The sequence below is a fragment of the Lithobates pipiens genome, unplaced genomic scaffold (genome assembly GCF_037356315.1).
Source record: "Lithobates pipiens isolate NorthernLeopardFrog02 unplaced genomic scaffold, aLitPip1_a1.2 Scaffold_30, whole genome shotgun sequence".
In the NCBI taxonomy this organism is placed as follows: Eukaryota; Metazoa; Chordata; class Amphibia; order Anura; family Ranidae; genus Lithobates; species Lithobates pipiens.
The window spans coordinates 166,040,227-166,062,203 of NW_027507791.1; the positions used below are offsets into that span (position 1 = coordinate 166,040,227).

A 21,977-nucleotide genomic window follows, 5' to 3' on the forward strand; every position below is an offset into this window, starting at 1 on the left:
AACAAAAAAACCCAGGTATCATCATTTCATCGTATAATCATACGTGAGTCTCCCCTATTATATTATTCAAAACATGAAAACCACATCCTATCTTCCAAATATAAAATAATATACCCCTCACAAAAAAAAAAAAAAAAAAACATTAACATAATCATCTTTTAAAAATCGGTTCTTTATTTCTTCTATGATGCTTTCTAACTTGTTTCCAGTGTTCCGGGCATTGCACAGGGTTCCCAAAATTATTCCTTTTCCAATCTGTAAATTCAACTGAGGGCAAGTCTAATATCTCTGAGAACGATTTAATACCGTCTTTAGTTCTGAGGGTGGCCGTTCTACCGTTATGCGAAGCTATGAGGCTAAATGGAAAACTCCAGCGATACTTAACCTCTGCAGCACTAAGAACCTCTGTTATTGGCTGTACACTCCTTCTCTGCATTAGAGTCCGATAAGATATATTGGGGTACAATGATATATTCACTCCATCAAATTCTATTTCATTCCTCTCCCTAGCAAATTTCATTATAGTCTCTTTCACTGTAAATTTATGAAGTTTGCATATTATATCTCTGGGTCTGTCCATTTTTGAAGTGGTATATGAAGGAACCTGGTGGACTCTATCCACCTCTGTTTTCCGGGGCCTCCTTTCCCATTATTTGATGGAATATTTTTTGGACTGTCCGTCTCAGCTCCTGGTTTTTAACTGTCTCTGATACTCCTTTTAATCCGTCTATTTTGCCTGTGTTCTCCATTTTCAAAATTGTCTAATTGGTCTTTGAAGGAGTTTAAGAGTTCTTCCTGATGCTTCACTGTGTCCTGTAGGTCAGCTGTTATTTGCATCCCTGTCTCCTGGCCATTTTCCAAGGTTTCTGTTCTATACCCCAGGTCACGTATCTCTTCTCTACGGCCTTCTACCGCTTGCTGGCATGATTGCTCCACTGCCACTATTAATTCCTGTATGTCAGCCTTTGTGGGCAACACTCTTAGAAGCTCCCTTATATCAATATCTGTACCTTCTGTAGTTCTCTCTGGCATCAGCGGTACAGCATCTATTACTTGCCCTCCTCCCACTTGGTACTCCTCTCTTTCTCTAGGGGGACATAGGCCTTTTATGTCTCTATTTCTTTCCCTCCCCTCTATCCCGGCCTCCATAACGTTTGCCTCCACCTCTCCATCAGCCCTTTCTTTATCATTGTCCATCCTTTTCTCTAGAGAAATTATTAGGCAGTCCCATATTAGAGGGGCTGATGTACAAGCTCCAATATTTAGTACATCTAATTGCGTATCTGCCCTCATATTTAATACATCTTCTCTTTCCCCTTCTTTGACTTGTCCTTTAGCTTGCCCTTGATTTGTATTTTGTCCGGTTAGTAACATCTTCCCTTTATTACTAAGCCTTTTCTGAGCTTCCTCCATTTTATTGCTAGGGGGATGGTTGTCCTCCTTTACCATTATCTGGCCTCTCCCCAACCCACTCAGCTGAAATATTTTAAAATGGGAAATGGGCATTTTCAGTGTGGTTCAAAAACTAAGGCAATAAGGTGGCAAAAGGGTGATTCCAACAATAGCAGTAGTAGCAGTCAAGCAGATTCGGTTGTCAGCAACAGCCCTTATCAGTATGTAATGGCCCTTTTCCTTTTTCTTTTCCCTTTATATGTATACAAATGTCAGTAGCTGTTATCAACAATCTTGATATTTATCCACTATTACTATCAACAGTTACCAGCATAGGCATCAAATAAGAGTGTTTTTCTTTATTTTCCCAGATATACCATATCCAGTCTCAGAGACGCCATCTCCAAAATGTATATACTTTGCCCTGCTGCTTCTACTCAATTTCAGAAAGGACTCAGTTCATTCAGTTAATGTAGCTAATATGGCTTGCAAAATACTGTTCATTAGATATTTCACTCATTAGATACTGAAATTCAGGATTCTATCCTACCACTTCCAGCTCCACATGCCACGGTGTTTAGTTAACTAGTTCCTGACTGATTGTGAATCTACTCACGGCCTCTGGGGCTCTCTCTCCGGCATCCAGACGGGGGGGGGGGGGGGGTGGCAGGTCCATCAATAACAGCCTCTCCATCGAAGGTCAGCGGGTAGGTGGTATGTTACTGAGTCTCTTGAAGTGAAACATTCATTCTTGGAGAAGTACGGGGGGGGGCAAACAGGTGAGTTCAGCAGCCCCAGCGGTACAGTCACATCCCCAGCTTCACTTGATATCTCCTTAGAGGTTAGCGGCTATACCTATGTATATTGTGATGTGTTCCGCTGCCTCTGCCATCTGCTCACCTCCTCTGTCTCTCTTCCCTGGCACAGCGCAGGGTCCCAAGCAGTCGAGCATACACAGGTCTCGGCATCGGCGGTCACACGTGCAAGCTGTACGGCCGGCTCCCCAGCTGGAGTCAGCCTCTCAGTCACCGGGCAGGTGGGGTGGGGGTGTGGAGAGCGTTCACTCAGCGCGTCCTCCACATGTCAGCTTCCCCTCTACGCAGTTTAAGGTTAAGGGTTCTGTAGCTCCAACCCACCCACATAGTAATTACTGTGGCGCTGTGTCCCATGATGTAAGAAAAGAAAATAGGATTTTTTAAAACCGCTTGCCTGTAAAATCTGTTTCTTTTATGTACATCAGGGGACACAGAGGTCCCTCTCTTCTTATTATACACGTGTATACAAAACTGAGGACTCCCAGTAATTGGAGAGGTTATATGGGGGGGATGTACACACCTTAGGGGCGTGCCAGTGTCCAGCACCTGTCGATCCGGTATATAACCCACATAGTAATTACTATGGCTCGGTGTCCCCTGATGTACATCAAATAAAGGGATTTTACAGGTAAGCTGTTTTAAAAACCCTATTTTCTCTTAGACCAGGGCTCAACAAATCCCAGGTGTCAGGTCGCCCTTGCAACTAGGAATTGTGCCCTGGCGCCTGGGTTTTTGTCACTGAAAGGAGCCTCTGTTGCTCTGTGTCTGGTGCCTCCAGACACAGAGCACTGTCTGGTAGTCCGATGGAGCAGGAAGAGAGCGGCTCAGCATCCTCCTCCCTTCTCCACACATTGTTGGTAGAGCAGTGCCGCAGTGTGTGAAACTGTGTCGAGAGGAGCTGTCTAAATTGAGGCTGAATGTCGGGGTGGGCGGGACCAAGCTTTCCAACACCAGCCAGCGGGATGTGATCTGGGTGGGCCGATATGTGTATGTGGCCCTGCCCCTTTCTTAAGCAGCCTAATCATTGGCTTGATAGTTTCCGGGTCCCACCCACCTCTGACATCACACTGAATTTGTCAGCTCCTCTCTCCATACAGTTTAACACAGTGCAGCACTGCAGGGAGCATTAAGTTTCACAGTTGCACTGTGAAACCTGCCAGTGCTACCATCCAGTGCAACCTGCCAATGCCAGTTAGTGCCACCTGCCAGTGCCACCTGTCAATGCCAGTTAGTGCCATGTGCCAGTGCAATCCAGTGCCACCTGCCAATGCCAGTTAGTGCCACCTGTCAATGCCACCTGCCAGTACCAGTTAGTGTCACCTGCCAGTGCCAACCAGTGCCACATGCCAACCATTGCCACCTGCCAGTGCCACCTGCCAATGCCAGTTAGTGCCACCTGCCAGTGCCAAGCAGTGCCATCCAGTGCCACCTGCCAGTGCCACCTGCCAGTTAGTACTGCCTGTCAATGCCAGTTAGTGCCACCTGCCAGTGCTGCCCATCAGTGGCACCTGCCAGCGCTGCCCATCAGTGCCACCTGCCAGTTCCCATTAGTGGCACCTCCGTGCTGCCTATTGGTGTGCATCAGTGCCACCTGTCAGTGCCCATTAATTCCAACCTCAATGCCGCCCCATCAGTACGTATTAGTGCAGCCTGTCAGAGCACATCAGTGAAGGAGAAAAAAAAACTTATTTGCAAAATCTTATAACAAAACATAAGTTGATTTTTTTTTTTTTAACCACTTCAGTACCGGGCCATAGTCAAATGATGGCCACAGATAGGATCCCCCATCCTGGGTGGACGTCATATGACGGCCTCAGTATTGCGCCGCTCCTGCGGGCCTCGGTGGCCCGCAGCGCAGTGATCGTGGATGAGCTGTGTCCCTCGGACACAGCCCACCCCCGATCTGTGGGATTTTCCTCCCCATCGACCCCTCCCTGATACATGTGACCGGCCGTGTCCAATCACAGCCGGTCACATGTACTGTGCCGTTATAGGGCTCTTGCATGCGCCTAGGGCACGTGCAGAGCGCCGATTGGGGATGCGGCTTGTCACCCTGACGCAGTCCAACCCTGATCACAGTAAAGAGCCAATAAAATTGGCTCTTTACCACGTGACCGGCTGTGTCCAATCACAGCCGGTCACAGAATGTAAACAAACCGCGGTAACGAGATGTTACCGGGTTCTCCTTCTCACACACTAATCGCGTGTGAGGAGGAGATTGCGGTAACATCCCGTTACCGCTCAGTGTACACCAACACACACTGATTACCCCCCCCCCCCCAATAAAGAGGACCTGTCACCACCCATCAAAGTAGCTTTCATCACCTATCACAGCCCATCTGAGTACCCGAGTACCTGTCCCAGCCCACCTGAGTACCTGTCCCAGCCCACCTGAGTACCTGTCCCAGCCCACCTGAGTACCTGTCCCAGCCCACCTGAGTACCTGTCCCAGCCCACCTGAGTACCTGTCCCAGCCCACCTGAGTACCTGTCCCAGCCCACCTGAGTATCTGTCCCAGCCCACCTGAGTACCTGTCACCAGCCCACCTGAGTACCTGTCACCAGCCCGTCGGAATACCCGAGTACCTGTCACCAGCCAGTCTGAGTATCCGAGTACCTATTTGCAGCCCATGCCTCATGGAATACACATTGGGGTGTTTGCTTTCCAAAGCAGGGTCATTTTGTGGGTAATTCTATTGTCCCGGTGCTCCAGGACCTTCAAAGTGTGATAGGTAGGAACTAAATGAGATGTGTCATTTATGCTCCTAGAACGCCTGAAGGTACCACTTCCATGTTGGACCTCTGTATATGGCCAGGCTGTGTAAAAGTCTCGCAGAATGTGTTTTGGGGTGTCATTTTTGCTATATACATACTATGTGTTAGAAATATCTTATAAACTGACCACTTTGTGTAAAAAAAAAAGATTTTCATTTTCTTTCCACGTTTTCTGAAGACTTGTGTAAAAAAATGAACCTCTCAAAAGACTCATAATGCTTCATACAATATACTTTGGGGTGTTTGTTTTCCAAAATGGGGTCATTTTGTGGGTAATTCCATTGTCCTGGTGCTCCAGGGCCTTCACAAATGTAATAGGTCATTAGGAAATTAGAGGTGTCATTTATGCTCCTAGAACACCTGACGGCGCTCCCTGCATGTTGGGCCTTTGTATGTGGAAACGCTGTGTAAAAGTCACACACATGTGGTATCACCATACTCAGGATGAGTAGCAGAATGTATTTTGGGGTGTAATTTTTGCTATGTACATGCTTTGAGTTAGAAATATCTTATAAACTGACCACTTTGTGTAAAAAAAAAAAAAAAATGTTTTCATTTTCTTTCCATGTTTTCCGAAGACTTGTGGAAAAAAATTAACTGTTCAAAAGACTCATTATGCCTCATAGAATATACGTTGGGGTGTTTGCTTTCCAAAATGGGGTCATTTTGTGGGTAATTCTACTGTCCTGGTGCTCCAGGGCCTTCACAAATGTAATAGGTAATTTATGCTCCTAGAACCCCTTCCTGTGCTCCCTGCATTTTGGACTTCTCTGTGTGGCCAGCCTGTGTAAAAGTCCCACACGTGGTATCGCCATACTCAGGAAGAGTTGCAGAATGTACTATTTTGGGGTGTAATTGGAAGTATGCATATGCTGTGTATAAAGCTGCGTACACACGTAGCCGTCTGTCCGATGTACTTAGTCTGGCGGACTTCCCGCCAGACTGTCCGTCGGACTTTCCGAACGGGCTATTTGCCCACACACGGCACTTTTTCAGCGGACTAATACGGCGGACTTAGTACGCCCTACTTTTGAAATGAACGGACTCGACCACACATGCGGAGGAAAGTCCGCTCATTTTGAGCGCGTCTCCAGGTAGGTGGGGCCCGCGAAGGAGACGTCGCTGGCCCCGCCGCCTGGTATGGACTTAAAGGGGAACCCCAACGCCGAAAAAAATCGGTCCCCCCCAAAGTCCACAACAGACCCTCGTCCGAGCACGCTACCCGGACGGCAAGGAAAGGAGGGGCGAGCAACCCCCCCTCCCTCCTGAGCCATACCAGGCCGCGTGCCCTCAACATGGGGGTGCCTTGGGGAAGGGGGGCGTGCCCCCCCCCCCCCACCCCAAAGCACCTTGTCCCCATGTTGATGAGGACAAGGGCCTCTTCCCGACAACCCTGGCCGTTGGTTGTCGTGGTCTGCGGGCGGGGGGCTTATCGGAATCCGGGAGCCCCCTTAATAAGGGGGCCCCCGAATACCGGCCCCTCACCCTATGTGGATGAGTATGGGGTACAATGTACCCCTACCCATTCACCTGTAAAATAAAGTACAAAAAAACACAACACACAAGATAAAATAATTTATTGCACAGCTCTGGGGTCTTCCGTCTTCAGGGGTCTTCTCGCCGAACTCCTCCGCTATCTTCCTGTAGCTCTATTACTAGCGGAGGAGCCCGGCATTCTTCTTAGTCGCCGCGGCCTCTTCTTCCGACTTCGGGGGTCTTGTCCCCCTCTTCGGTTCTTCTGCCGGGCCACCGCGCCTTCTTATAGCTCTTTTACAGGCGGTGGCCCGATCTTCTGTCGCCGCCGCCTTCCGTTCTTCTTCTTCTTCTTCTTCTTCTTCTCCTGGAGATGTTGACTCGACGTTCTCTCCGGCCGCAATGCCAGGGACGCGCTGCTCTGCGTCTTATATAGGGACAAGGGGCAGTGTCACATGGGTTGATGTCACATGGGTTGGTCACATGGGTTGATGTCACATGGCGAAAATTCCAGCATCCTCTGGGACTGTGACATCGTAAGGGGCGGGGTCACCATGTGACACCAACCCATGTGACATCAACCCATGTGACACCGCCCCTTGTCCCTATATAAGTCGCAGCGCAGCGCGTCCCTGGCATTGCGGCCGGAGAGAACGTCGAGTCAACATCTTCAGGAGAAGAAGAAGAAGAACGGAAGGCGGCGGCGGCGACAGAAGACCGGGCCACCGCCTGTAAAAGAGCTATAAGAAGGTGCGGTGGCCCGGCAGAAGAACCGAAGAGGGGGACAAGACCCCCGAAGTCGGAAGAAGAGGCCGCGGCGACTAAGAAGAATGCCGGGCTCCTCCGCTAGTAATAGAGCTACAGGAAGATAGCGGAGGAGTCCGGCGAGAAGACCCCTGAAGACGGAAGACCCCCAGAGCTGTGCAATAAATAATTTTATCTTGTGTGTTGTGTTTTTTTTGTACTTTATTTTACAGGTGAATGGGTAGGGGTACATTGTACCCCATACTCATTCACATAGGGTGGGGGGCCGGTATCTGGGGGTCCCCTTATTAAAGGGGGCTCCCGGATTCCGATAATCAACGGCCAGGGTTGTCGGGAAGAGGCCCTTGTCCTCATTAACTTGGGGACACGGTGCTTTGGGGTGGGGGGGGGCACACGCCCCCTCTTCCCCAAGGCACCCCCCATGTTGAGGGCACGCGGCCTGGTACGGCTCAGGAGGGGGGGGGGCGCTCACTCGGGCGGGAAAAGTCCGCTCATTTTAAAAGTACGGCAGACTGGCGCACACACGGCCGGATTGTCCGCCGAAATGCGAGTCCGGCGGGAAGATTGGAGTGTAAAACTACATTCTAAGTCTGCTGTACTTTCGGGTCAAAAAAGTATGCCGGAGGCTACACACGGGGGGATTGTCCGGCGAACTTCAGTTTGCCGGACTTTTCCACCCGCTTGTTTGATCGTGTGTACGCGGCATAAGAAATAACATGACAATTTTGTAAACAAAAAAAAAAAAAAAAGAATTGTGGGAAAAAAATACAACTTCAAAAAACTCGCCATGCCTCTTACTAAATACCTTGGACTCTCTACTTTTCAAAAAGTGGTCATTTGGGGGGTATTTGTACTTTCCTGACATTTCAGAGCCTCAAGAAATGAGATAGGCCTTCAGTACATCAGGTGTGATCAATTTTCAATGATTTGCACCATAGCTTGTAGACTATAACTTTCAAAGAGACTAAATAATATCCACCAATTTGGTTTATTTTCACCAAAGAGATGTAGCCGTATAAATTTTGGCCCAAATTTATGAACAAAAATGACTTATTTGCAACATGTTATCATAGAAACCAAAAAACAAGTGTTTTTTTTTTTTTTTAATTTTCGCTCTTTTTTTCACTTATGCCGCAAAAAATAAAAAAACTCAGTGGTGATTAAATACCAGCAAAAGAAAGCTCTATTTGTATGAAAAAAATTATAAAAATTTTGTTTGGGTACAGTGTTGCATGACTGAGTAATTGGCATTCAAAGTGTGAGAGCGCTGAAAGTTAAAAATTGGTCTGGTAAGGAAGCTGTATAAATGCCCTGTATTGAAGTGGTTAAATATTGTCCTTTTTTTCTCTTGGCATCAGCAATGAGCAATTCTTATTGTCCGATGCCCCACACATGCAGTTCTGGGCACTGGGCAGAGGATTTAAATAACTGGCTCCTAACTTTTTCAGCTGGCTCCTAGATTCTAAGCAAATTTGTCAAGCCCTGTCTTAGACACTTTGATAAATGTTCATTCTAAAACCTGGATGCAGGCAACACAAGGTGTACAGACTGAATAAACAGCCACCCAGCAGTCAAATCATGCAGCCAGGAATTTCTCTTACATATAGTCCATTTCAAGTCCTGTGGCTTTTGTTAAATGGTAACTCCAGGCATTCTTAAGTTTTCAATAAAGTAGGGAAGGGTTAGATGCAGTCTTTTTTTTTTTTTTTTTTTTTTATCACAATCACGTCCTTCACTTCCTGTCCTACTGATGTTGGCCATCCAGATAGAACAGTGAGGTGAAATCTCTCCAACAGGCACACAGGATTTAAAAAAAAAAAAAAAAACCCTTCCCAACCCTATTAAAAACGTAGGTTTTGTCATGAGTTACATATTTTGTCACAGGTTACCTTTAGTGAATTATATACATTGAGGCATTTCCTTCCCCACAATATTTTACAGTGGCTTCTATAGTTACATTATCCACTCTGCTGGAATAACCTGTCTACATTGGAAACCCTCATTGTCACAGGCCGAGTATGGTTTCTTCAGAACCTGCTGTAGCTGCCATCTGATGTACACAAAGTTGACGTGTATGATGTTTTCACTTCAAACAGGTATTTCACAGACAGGTTCTAGACAGCCACATGTGACCAGTAATGGATACTGTTATAGTTAACAAATAGCTCTGTAGTATATAAATAAGATTGTTCAGTTTACAAATCCCACATTCATTCATTCATTCATTCATTCACATTCTCATTTGGTTTAGTCTTTGAAGGCAATACTCTGTGGCTGGCATTGAAAGGATAAATCGGACAGTTCTTCTACTTACACAAAAACCACCATAACTTACTAGTCCAAAAAAAAGTCACACTTGCAGCTAAAGTAATAATTCTACTCAGTTTTGAAGGAGGCACACTCTTGATTTCTTGAATATTTACGCCAGTACTCCAGTTCTTCTCTATACCAGGTACATGTCCCATCCCAACCACTCCAACAAAAATAGTTGGTATGCTTTTTTGAGGCTCATTCCCAGCGGCACTAGGTAGTTCTGTTTTTTTAGCTGCTTGCTTCAGCATGTAGGTTAGATAAACATTTCTCTCAGAGACTATGGTGCGATGGATTGCAGGAATTTCACCAATCATTTCTGAAGTATAAAGCAAGAGAGAGTGCACACCAGCCCTAGTGTATTAACGTTTATTAGAATCAACCAATATTAAAAAAAAACAGGTATTGCACTCACAAATTTCAGGTGTTGTTCTGACATTAGAATCAAGAACCTCCACGGCTGCCTCTTCTCCCGATTTACAAGCTCCTTGTAGTGGCTTACAGCGGGGCTGAACAGACGCTTATGAACTAAGTTTAGCCTGCTCATTACAAGCACACTGTCCCTCTCCGTTCGCTCAGATGCACGGACCAGCCGGCTGTGAGTGACATCACTCGCGGCCAGGGGGAGGATCTCTCTGCTTACGTACTAGCTCCTGGGATGCATAACAAAATGTTACCATGACCACATGTTTCAGAGGCGTGGCCTCCTCCTTCAGGTGACGCCCTAAGATCTGTTGAAGACTTAAATATGCAAGTTCCCTCCCACCCCTCCTCGCTAGCAGCCAATTGTAAGAGGCTTCAGATTGGGGAAGAGAGCATGCCTGGAAGCAAATCTAACAAACAGAGGGAGCGATTTGGTAACAGTAGCAAACACATAATTTTACCAATTATAGTCCAAGTGGTATAAAGAAATATATGTACATTATAATGTCAATTTATTAACCACTTCAGCCCTGGACCAATTTTCAGCCTAAGGACCAGAGGTCTTTTTACAATTTCGCACTGCACTGCTTTAACTGCTAATTGCGCAGTCATGCAGTGTTGTACCCAAACTACATTTGCGTCCTTTTCTTCCCACAAATAGAGCTTTCTTTTGATGGTATTTGATTGCCTCTGCGATTTTTATTTTTTGCGATATACCGTATTTATCGACGTATAACACGCACCTTTTTCCCCTTAAAAGCAGGGGAAAATTGTGGGTGCGTGTTATACGCCGATCCCCCGAAATTCTGAGCCTCTGGGTGGCTTTCAGCCGCCTTCGGCTCTTCAAGGCGACTTTCGGCCACCTTCGGCTCTTCTTGGCAGCCTTTGGCCGTTCTCGGCAGCTTTTGGCCGCCTTCGGCCGTTCTCGGAAGCTTCCGGCCGCCTTCGGCTCTTCTCAGCGGCCGAAAGCTTCCGAGAACGGCCGAAGGCGGCCCGAGAAGAGCCGAAGGCCCGCCGAGAACTACCGCACGCTGCCGAGATACACATCCGGCTCTGTATCTCGGCGGCGGCATTTTTAAAAAATAAAATAGACATGGCTGCAGTGGGGGACACGGCTGCAATGGGGGACAAGACTGCATAAGGCTACAATGGGGGACAAGACTGCACTGGTGGACAAGGCTGCATAAGGCTGCATTGGTGGACAAGGCTGCATAAGGCTGCAATGGTGGACAAGGCTGCATAAGGCTGCAATGGTGGACAAGGCTGCAATGGTGGACAAGGCTGCATAAGGCTGCAATGGTGGACAAAGCTGCAGATGACACTGATGGGCATATAAATGTAAGTTTTTTTTTTTTCCCTTTAAACTTCCCTCCTAAAAGTTTTTAAAATTCCCTCCTAAACTTGGGGTGCGTGTTATACGCCGGCGCGTGTTATACGCCGATAAATACGGTAAATGGAAAAAGACCGAAAATTTTGAGAAAAAAAAAATATATTTTCTACTTTTTGTTATAAGAAAAATCAAATAAACTCAATTTTAGTCATACATTTAGGGCAAAATTTAGTCAGCCACATGTCTTTAGTAAACAAAAATGTCTAAGTGTATATTTATTGGTTTGCGCAAAAGTTATAGCGTCTACAAACTAGAGTACATTTTCTGGAATTTACACAGCTTTTAATTTACGACTGCCTATCTCATTTCTTGAGGTGCTAAAATTTCAGGGCAGTACAACCCCCCCCCCCCCAAATGACCCCATTTTGGAAAGTAGACACCCCAAGGAAATTGCTGAGGGGCGTGTGGAAGCACATTGAATATATATTTTTTTTTTGTCCCAAGTGATTGAATAATGACACAAAAGAAAAAAAAAGTTTACAAAAAGTTGTCACTAAATGATATATCGCTCACACATGTCATAGTTATATGTGGAATTGCACCCCAAAATATATTCTGCTGCTTCTCCTGAGTACGAGGATACCACATGTGTGGGACTTTTTGGGAGTCTAGCTGCGTATGGCACCCCGAAAACCAATCAGTGCCTTCAGGGTTTCTAAGGGTGCAAATTTTTGATTTCACTCCTCATTACCTATCACAGTTTTGAAGGCCATAAAATGACAAAATAGCACAACCCCCCCCCCCCCAAATGACCCCATTTTGGAAAGTAGACACCCCAAGCTATTTACTGAGAGGCATGTTGAGTCCATGAAATATTTTATATTTTGCCACAAGTTGCAGGAATATTACAATTTTTTTTTTTTTTTTTTTGCACTAAGTTGTCACTAAATGATATATTGCTCACACATGCTATGGGCATAAGTCAAATTACACCCCAAAATAAATTCTGCTGCTTCTCCCGAGTATGAGGATACCACATGTGGGGGACTTTTTGGGAGCCTAGCCACGCGCGGGACCCCGAAAACCAAGCACTGCCTTCCGGATTTAAATATAAAACGCTACCAAAAAATCTGTTAGCGATCGCAGGGATCAGGCCTGACTCTGCGATCGCTGCAGTTATGTGTTTAGTAAGTGACAGTGATCGATCGATACTGCACTTGGGTGGGCTGGGCGGAGGGGCAAAACGCAGGTGCTAGCAGGTATCTCAGCTGATCCTGCTAACAATGCGTTTTTTTTGGAACCCTAAACTGCTGGGGACGCTTTTATAGATCTGTTTATATTCTATACCACTACGGGAGGTTTATACTTTGCGTGTGGGTGTTAGCGGTACTGGCACTAACCTAGCGCTGCCTGGGGCGACGCAGACCCTGACCCTAAAACCTAATTGATATCACCCGCTGGGTGATCAGGGGGTTAAACCTTTATTGGGTTTGGTGGACAAGGCTGCATAATGGTGGGTGCCCTGATGCTATAAAAAGCAAACTAACCAGAGTCACCCGTAACACTTATACTGTGATCGCTGGTGAAAGGGTTAACTAGGGGCAATTGGGGGGGGGGGTTAAAACCATTATTGGGTAGTATATGGGGGTACCTAGCGCTATAAAAACCTGGCGGTGAACCTAAAAAAATAACTAGCTACCTAGCAACACTAATGCAGCGATCAAAAAAATGATCACTTAGTGACACTGGCAAAAGGGGGTGAAAGGATTAACTCTAGGGGCAATCTGGGTTAAACCTTTATTGGGGGGTGGTAGGGGGCTACCCTGGACCTAACACTAACTGCCCTGACAGTTTTTACTGTCACAACTGGCACTGAATGCAGTGATCAGTAAATAAATGATCACTGCAATCAGTGACACTGTGGCGGGGAGGGGGATTGGGGGGCGATCGGGGGGAGGGAGGGTTGTGTCCTTATGTGTGCCTACATATTAGTGTTAGAATGACATCTCTTCCTCTCTGCCTGTGTTTACTATACACAATGGGAGGAAGCTTCTCATTCGCCAGGAGCGATCGAGAGGGGGTGGCCAGAAACCAACGGCCATCCCCTCATCTCGGATCGCTCCTGAAGCGAAACGGACCACCGCATCCAGCGGGAGGGGGTCTGATCGGACCCCCCACCTGCTGGAAGGCAAGCACGTACATGTACGTGCTTGTGCCTGTACATGGCATTGTGATGACGTACATTGGCATGTGGCGGTCCTTAAGTGGTTAATTAAAATTGGTAATACTAAAACTTTTGCATTTATATACCATACGAGCAAAGTAATAAATAATAAATGCACACTACAGGATCTCATCAGGAATACAACTACATATATATGATAATTACAAACGAAAAATTATTGTAAAAAAAATAATTATAATATTGATAAATTCACAATTATAATTATAATATTGAGGGGAAAAATATATAAAATATTATGTTTAAAATTCCTTATTTAACAGTTAATAAAAGATTAATTATAAATATACTACTCAATTATGTATATATATATATATATATATATATATATATATATATATATATATATATATATTGCAACAAACATTACCAGACTATACATCCGTCATATAAGGGCACCTATTTCCAACTCTTCATTTAACCCTTCTGGTGCCATACTATTTAACGTAAAGATCCAGAAAGATTCTCGTTTACATAATCTGTCAAAACGTTCGCCTTCTGGAATGGACATTGGTATAGCTTCTATGCCAAAAAGTTCAAGCCCCTTAGTGCTACCTTCATGTTTGTATTTAAAATGATGTGGTACACTGAGCTTCTCAATTTTTTCTATAAATCTCCTATGTTCACCAAAACGGGTCCTCATTTCAAGTACCATCCTACCTACATAGAGGAACCCGCATGGGCACCTCAAACCGTAGACCACTGCCTATTACAGCATATAAATTACTTGATCTGAAACATGCGGTCTTACTTACAATTAAATGTTGTTAGTCCATGAATAAAAAATTTACATGCTTTAAATTTTTTGCTCTTACATCTAAAGCTACCTTTGATGTTAAAGAATTGGGGTATATTACACATTTTTTGGTAATAATTTTGTGTGTTTTTTAGTCGGCTGGTGGCAATGATACTCTAAACTTTTTTTGCTCGTCTGAACACAACTTGATGTTTCTTGGGGTGGATTTTTCCCAGTGTTTTGTCCTGCCCCAGAATAGGCCAATGCTTTTGAACAGCTCTTTTGATGGCCCAATGTTGGTCATTAAAGGTCATGATGAAAGGAATATCTTGCTGATCCTTTGCCCATATAGTTTCATTCTTATCAGGGATTCCATTCCTATAACGATCCTTTGCTTCTTGAATGTGGCTTTCTTCATATCCCTTTTCTAAAAATGTCTTGGATAATGCCCGCTATCTGCCTGTAGAATTAAACAAACGTTTACCCCATTTGAAGATGGTTCCTTTTTCATAATCTGTTATATCTCTAGCAAATTTCTGTTTTTTATTTGCAACAAGATTATCCTCAAACACAGCCCTTTTGGTATTTGGTAAAAGTCGGTTTAATAAAGATCAGAAACCACATGTGAATCAGATACAGGGGTCATTGTCCCCGAAGAGACAGAAACATAATAATCATGTAGTCCACCATAGGGGGGAGTCCTAAAAAAGGTAACAATAACAAATGCTATCTGAAGCAAAAGGTTTTGGCCCATCCAATGCGAAGGGATGGTAATCCTAATAGTGACTCTTTGGGTAAGAAATATAAAGAAGACCTCTGTGATTTCCACAGGTCCAATTTTTCTGGGCCCCGACAATCCATATCTCTAAATGGTAAGGGTTCTGCAAGGCACACACCAAAACCACCATCAAGTGGGCACAGAAATAGTAGGCCCCAGGCCAAGTACAAAGATAGAAAAGGAAGTTACACAGCAAAAGAAAAAGAGGACTATGGAGATGGAAATAGAACTAAATATAAAAATAAGAATGGGGAAGAGCACAACATGAGCCAAAAAACAAAAACAAAATCTGGTAGTAGTCAGAGTACAAAAAATGTGAATCGGAGACCAGTGCAGAGTACAAAAAATAATTCATAGCAACTTATGCCTGTATTAAATGGTCCCTTGACCCGTGTAGCTATGGGGAAAAGGAAGATGAATATACTATTAGTATTCCTAACTCTAATGCATTTGATGCATTGAGGTCACCCTTGTTGGTGGGTGCTACAAAGGATATGAATACACTAATAGGAGGTGCAGTTGGTAGTAGTCACCTTACCCAGGTAGTATCAAGGGATGGTAGGATTGAACAAACTGGGGAGATGATTGGTAATTTTTTAGTGCTTCCCCCTCCTCTATCCGAGAAAAGAAAAATAACAGAAGAAGGAGAGGAACTAGAGGAGGGGCTGGAGGGAGAAGAAACAAGATTATTTAAGAGAGGAAAGATAGAGAATTGAAGTCCACAGTGAAAATCTTCAATCTCTCCTCACATATATTGGCAGAGAGTGAGATCAGCCTTTTACAAAAAGGCTTAAATTTTGCTCCAAGTAGTAATGCCAACTTATTTGAGCTAATTAAGGACCTACATAAATATATTTGAGATATCACGGCGAGGTGCTTTTATGGTTTAAAAATAGAGGAAAACACAAAGAAAGATGAGAATATGGTTAAGGGGACACTTACTGGCACTCAGAAGGAATTGGTAAGTATTCTGGAAACAACCTGTGACCATATTACGAGCAGTAAAGCAGAGGAAGAAGCTATAAATATCCTTGAGGAATTAAGGGAGGGGGGGACAGAGATGGAAATGTTCATATCAACACCATATGCTAATGGGATTATTTAATATACATTCCGCCTGAAGTTGACATTTTATCCACACCATGTGAAAAATGAATTTATCAAAATAATTTGTGATATGGTGTATACAGGCTTCAAGGAAATATATGAGGCACAACATGGAAAAATTAACATGTATAACTTATCCAAGCAAAAAAGAGATGCATTATTGGCATTCAAAGAAAATGGTAACTTGGTAATCTGTACGGCGGATAAAGGAGGTGGTATTGTCATTCAGGATATGGGGGAATATCTGAAGGAAGCATATAGACTCCTATCGGATAGTGCCACCTATGAAATACTCCCATACGGTCCCCTGTCAGAATATAAAGAGGAACTCACAAAATTGAAGAATGAAGCTCTTACCCAAGGAGTGATACAGAAATCAGAAAAACATTTTTTTTTTCTAGCAAACTATTTTAAAACTCCATATTTTTTATCATACACCAAGGGTCCATAAGGACCCGATATGCCCACCTGGCAGACCTATCGTGGCCAGTATAGATGGCATTACGAGCAGAGTTTCCCAATATGTAGATGCATTCCTGCAACCTCTTGTGATCTCTCTCCCAGCATATATAAAAGACTCTGTGCATGTGTTAGAGACCCTACAGCAATACAAGTGGGAATCAAGATATTCATGGCTATCTCTAGACGTTAGCTCGCTCTATACGTCAATTCCCAACGAGGGTGGATTAAGGGCGGTTGAACGTTTTCTATCTGAAACAGATTATATGAACCCAAACCAGTCCAAGTTCATATGTCAATGTATCCAGTTTGCTCTGGAAAGAAATTATTTCTGTTTCCAGGACAAATTCTACAGGCAGATAGGAGGCACAGCAATGGGTGCACATTTTGCACCCTGCTATGTGAAACTATTCATGGGATACTGGGAGAAATTTTGTATCTGGCAACACAATCCATTTGCCAAACACTTAGTGTATTACGGGAGGTAAATGGATGACATACTTATCATCTGGGATGGGTTACCTGAAACTGTCAATGAATTTGTTTCATATTGTAACAACAGCTTCGGTATCCATTTTACCCATGTAGTGGATGCAAATGTCTTAGTGTTCCTGGACCTTGAGCTTAGTAGTGAAAAAAATGGTAACATCACGTCCAAAACACATTTTAAGGAAACTGCTTTACATCACAAGAGTTGCCACCATCCTAGATGGAAAGAGAATATACCCCAGGGCCAGTTTTGCAGATTACGTAGAAACTGCAGTAGTATTAAAGTGGTTGTAAAACCTTACAACCAACTTTGACCTACAGGTAAGCCTAGATTAAGGCTTACCTGTAGGTCCAAGAAATATCTCCTAAACCTACACGGTTTAGGAGATATTTGCCGAAAGACAGGCACGCCATGGTCAACGGCGATATGCCACAAGTGGCGGCTCCCGTGCACATGCATGGGAGTGACGTCATTGCAGCTTCACCGAAAGACGGCAGCGGAGCAGCAAGACCCACCGAGAAGATGGATGCACCGGACTACAGGGGACAGTGGTGACTTTTCTGGCTTCTGTGCCAGGTAAGTGACGCATAATGGACTACTATGTGATGCATAGTAGTCCATTACGCTTTACCTTTGCAGGGAATGAAAGAGGAAGTAAACCCATTAGGATTTACTTCCTCTTTAAGGACTATGAGGCTCAGGCGGCTATATTATCCAATACATTTTTAGAAAAGGGATATGAAGAAGGCCACATTAAAGAAGCAAAGGATCGTTATAGGAATGGAATCCCTGATAAGAATAAGAATGAACCTATATGGGCAAAGGATCAGCGAGATATTCCTATCATTACGACCTTTAATGATCAACATTGGGCCATCAAAAGAGATGTTCAAAAGCATTGGCCTATTCTGGGGCAGGACAAAACACTGGGAAAAATCCTCCCCAAGAAACCTCAGGTCGTGTTCAGACAAGCAAAAAACATTGAGTATCATTGTCCCCAGCCGTCTAAAAAACACAAAAAATTATTACCAAAAAATGCGTAATATACCCCAATTCTTTAACATCAAAGGTAGCTTTAGATGCAAGAGCAAAAAATTTAAAGCATGTAAATTTATTACTCATGGACTAACAACATTTAATTGTAAGGATGGCCGCATGTTTCAGATCAAGCAATTTATATGCTGTAATACGCAGTTTGTGGTCTACAGTTTGAGGTGCCCATGCAGGTTCCTCTATGTAGGTAGGACGGTACATGAAATGAGGACCCGTTTTGGTGAACATAGGAGATTTATAGAAAAGAAAATTGAGAAGCACAGTGTACCACGTCATTTTAAACACAAACATGAAGGTAGCACTAAGGGGCTTGAACTTTATATGACGGATGTATAGTCTGGTAATGTTTGATACTATATATATATATATATATATATACCGTATATATATATATATATATATATATATATATATATAATATAGATTGTAAGCTCTAACAAGCAGAGCCCTCTGATCCCTCCTTATTGATTTGTACTGTAAGTGTACTGTCTGCCCTCATATTGTAAAGCGCTGCACAAACTGTTGGCGCTATATAAATCCTGAATAATAATAATAATATATATATATATATATATATATATATATATATTTCTTTCTCTCAATATTATAATTGTCAATTTATCAATATTATATATTTTTTAAATAATAATTTTTAGTTTGTAAATATATATATATATATATATATATATATATATATATATATATATATATATATATATATATATATATACATACATATAATATGTGTCATTTTTTTTCTGATGAGATCCTGTAGTGTCCATTTATTATTTATTACTTTGCTCGTATGGTATATAAATGCAAAAGTTTTAGTATTACCAATTTTAATTAATACATTGTCATAATGTATATATATATTTCTTTATACCACTTGGACTATAATTGGTAAAATTATGTGTTTGCTACTGTTACCAAATCGCTCCCTCTGTTTGTTCGATTTGCTTCCAGGCATGCTCTCTTCCCCCGATCTGAAGCCTCTTACAATTGGCTGCTAGCGAGGAGGGGTGGGAGGGAACTTGCATATTTAAGTCTTCAACAGATCTTAGGGCGTCACCTGAAGGAGGCCACACCTCCGAAACATATTGTCATGGTAACATTTTGTTATGCATCCCAGGAGCTAGTACGTACGCCGAGAGATCCTCCCCCTGGCCGCGAGTGACGTCACTCACAGCCGGCTGGTCCGTGCATGTGAGTGAACGGAGAGGGACAGTGTGCTTGTAATGAGCAGGCTAAACTTGGCCCATAAGCGTCTGTTCAGCCCCGCTGTAAGCCACTACAAGGAGCTTGTAAATCGGGAGAAGAGGCAGCCGTGGAGGTTCTTGATTCTAATGCCAGAACAACACCTGCAATTTGTGAGTGCAATACCTGGTTTTTAATATTGGTTGATTTTAATAAACGTTAATACACTAGGGCTGGTGTGCACTCTATACTTCATAGATCTGTCTGCCACCCAGTGGACTTTTGGAAGAGCTGCAACACCCGGAGTGGATTGAACATACTAATTACAAAGATGCACCTAAGTTGAACAGCGCCGATCTTGATTTTGTTATACATTTACCAATCATTTCTGCCATCATCTGTTCTAATAAATCCCTCTGCTTACATTTCTCCACATCATCTTCACTTGTTGGGTCAGACAAGGAGCACAAGCCCAAGGCAAGCTTCACCTTTTGCCAGAATGAAAGTGCAGCTATCACTTGCTTGAATGTTACAGGAATAGGTCTAACTCCAAGGTTAAATTTGCAAAAAGGCACTTTGCTGGCCTCTTTGAAGGCCTCTCTGAACTCACCACCTGGGGCCATTCCCAGCTGTTCTATGATGTGTGCAGACACTTTTAATAAGAGAATTTGCACGAGACCTGACAATTCTATTCTCTTTTAATAGCTTGATGAAGCTTATCAAAATTAATTTCTTTGGCTTCGTTCAATAATGCCTCTTCATCCAGTTTCTGCATAGATACTCTATATTGGCACAGCTCAACCACAACATCAGGTTGTAATTCCTGAATGGTCTTTACCACATCTTGCTTGCTGTTGTCACTAAAGTGAGCAGTGCCTACAATGTACTTCTATCCTCTATGCCAAGTTCTGTCAGTTTCTGGAAGTGATGGACATTTCTGTCTTTTCTTCATTTTCATCTCCCACAGAATACTAAAAGCATCAGCATCCGAGATGTGCGGGGATTCAGAAGAATCAGCCGGTCCATCCTCTGATGCACCAGATTCTACCATTGGTTGTGTATCAACCTCCTGGGGTCGGCCTTCTTGCATTATAGAATTAGTTCCAGCAGAAAAAAATAGAGGGGGTGTGGCTTGGCGCGAGACCGTGATGGCCGCTTGAGAACAGTGCTCCGGCGACCAGGGCTACAGCACGAGCTTACATTCAGCGATAGTGCCCGAATCGACACCGAGGGATGGCGGGGAGGAATGCCCACGTCCCCCGCTCGCAGCTAGAGCAGAGCACGCAGTTGAGCCGGACCATACCCGAACTTTTCAGGTCCCAGCAGACGGAGGCTTCCGCACAGGCCGCAGACATGGCGACACAGGCGGACTCGCCTGATCCCCCGGGACATGTCGGATCCTCGGCGCATGGCGCGCAGCATTCGCCGCTTCTCTGTCTGGCAGATTTACAGTCCGTAGCTATGGACATTAAAGCCACCTTGTCAGCGGCGGTCTCGGACTTGAAAACGGAGATCAGAGCGGTGGCGACCAGGCTGGACCACGTGGAGACGGCAGCCATGACCCATGGAGCAGCACTGCAACAGGTACAGCACGTAGCCAGTGCACAAGAGCAAATCATGCTGGATATGCACAGACACATCGAGGACTTAGACAATAGGGGGAGAAGGCATCATTTAAGGCTCAGAGGCATCCCAGAATCAGTGGAGAACCCTCAATTACAGCAAACTGTCTGGGCGATTTGTAACACTCCTTTAGGTAGGCCCCCTGACGCCCCCATAGAAATGGAAAGGTGCCACAGAGCCCTCAGACCTAAAGGTCGGGACACTGACCCCCCAAGAGATGTGGTCTGCTGCTTGGTTAGTTTTAGCCAAAAGGAGGATATTTTGCGCCAAGCTCGGAACCAGGGTCCGATACAACATGAGGGCGCTCAGATACAGATTTTCCAGGACCTGTCTGCCATCACCCTGCAACATAGAAGGGAACTTTGCCCCCTCTTGAATGTGCTGAGGGAAAGACTCATCATCTATCGCTGGAAATTTCCCTTCTGCCTGGTAGCGACTGTTGGCAACCGATCCGCCTCACTGCGCACTCCAGCTGACTTGCCTTCATTCTGTGACAGCCTGGGTATACCGAGAACAGCAGTTCCTGAGTGGTACAGCACACTTCTGAGGCCAGAGCCGTGGATCCAGATCTCATCAGAACTAACCCCACGCTCGCACCGCAGCAGACATCGACGACGAAGATCGACATCCGACTCATCACAGAGAGGCCTGGACGATATCTCGGACCGTGATCCGGGAACCGTGCCTTCATCTGTTCGTAGGCGCATGGAGGAGCGTCCGTAGCCCATCGCACCCTACCTACCTGCGATTTTGATTTTTGCACCCCACCGAGAAACAAGGTCAGTCTGTTCCACTGTTGGACTTCCTCACGCTGTGACCTGCTTTTTGTTTTTGGTCAAGAGGTCTGCTACGTTAGCCCCTCCGGCTGGTGAGTATAGTTGGCAGCGCTTGGGCCTTTTGTGGCCTGGTTTAAGCCCTTAGGGACGCCACACTTCACTCCACATCAATGACTGTGTTTTGAAATGGTAGCAGTAGATATGGTAACCCCTGCACTTTCTATGGGAAGTGCG

The 21,977-nt window shown here is 44.5% G+C and overlaps 1 protein-coding gene and 1 pseudogene across 5 annotated transcripts in view; one reads left to right on the plus strand and one right to left on the minus strand.

Moving 5' to 3' along the window:
* NDUFAF1 (NADH:ubiquinone oxidoreductase complex assembly factor 1) overlaps positions 1 to 21,977 on the plus strand; it is a 437,923-nt gene that overhangs the window by 138,349 nt on the left and 277,597 nt on the right. The gene's annotated exons all lie outside the window — the stretch shown is intronic.
* LOC143943343 (traB domain-containing protein-like) lies at positions 9,429 to 20,434 on the minus strand (annotated as a pseudogene).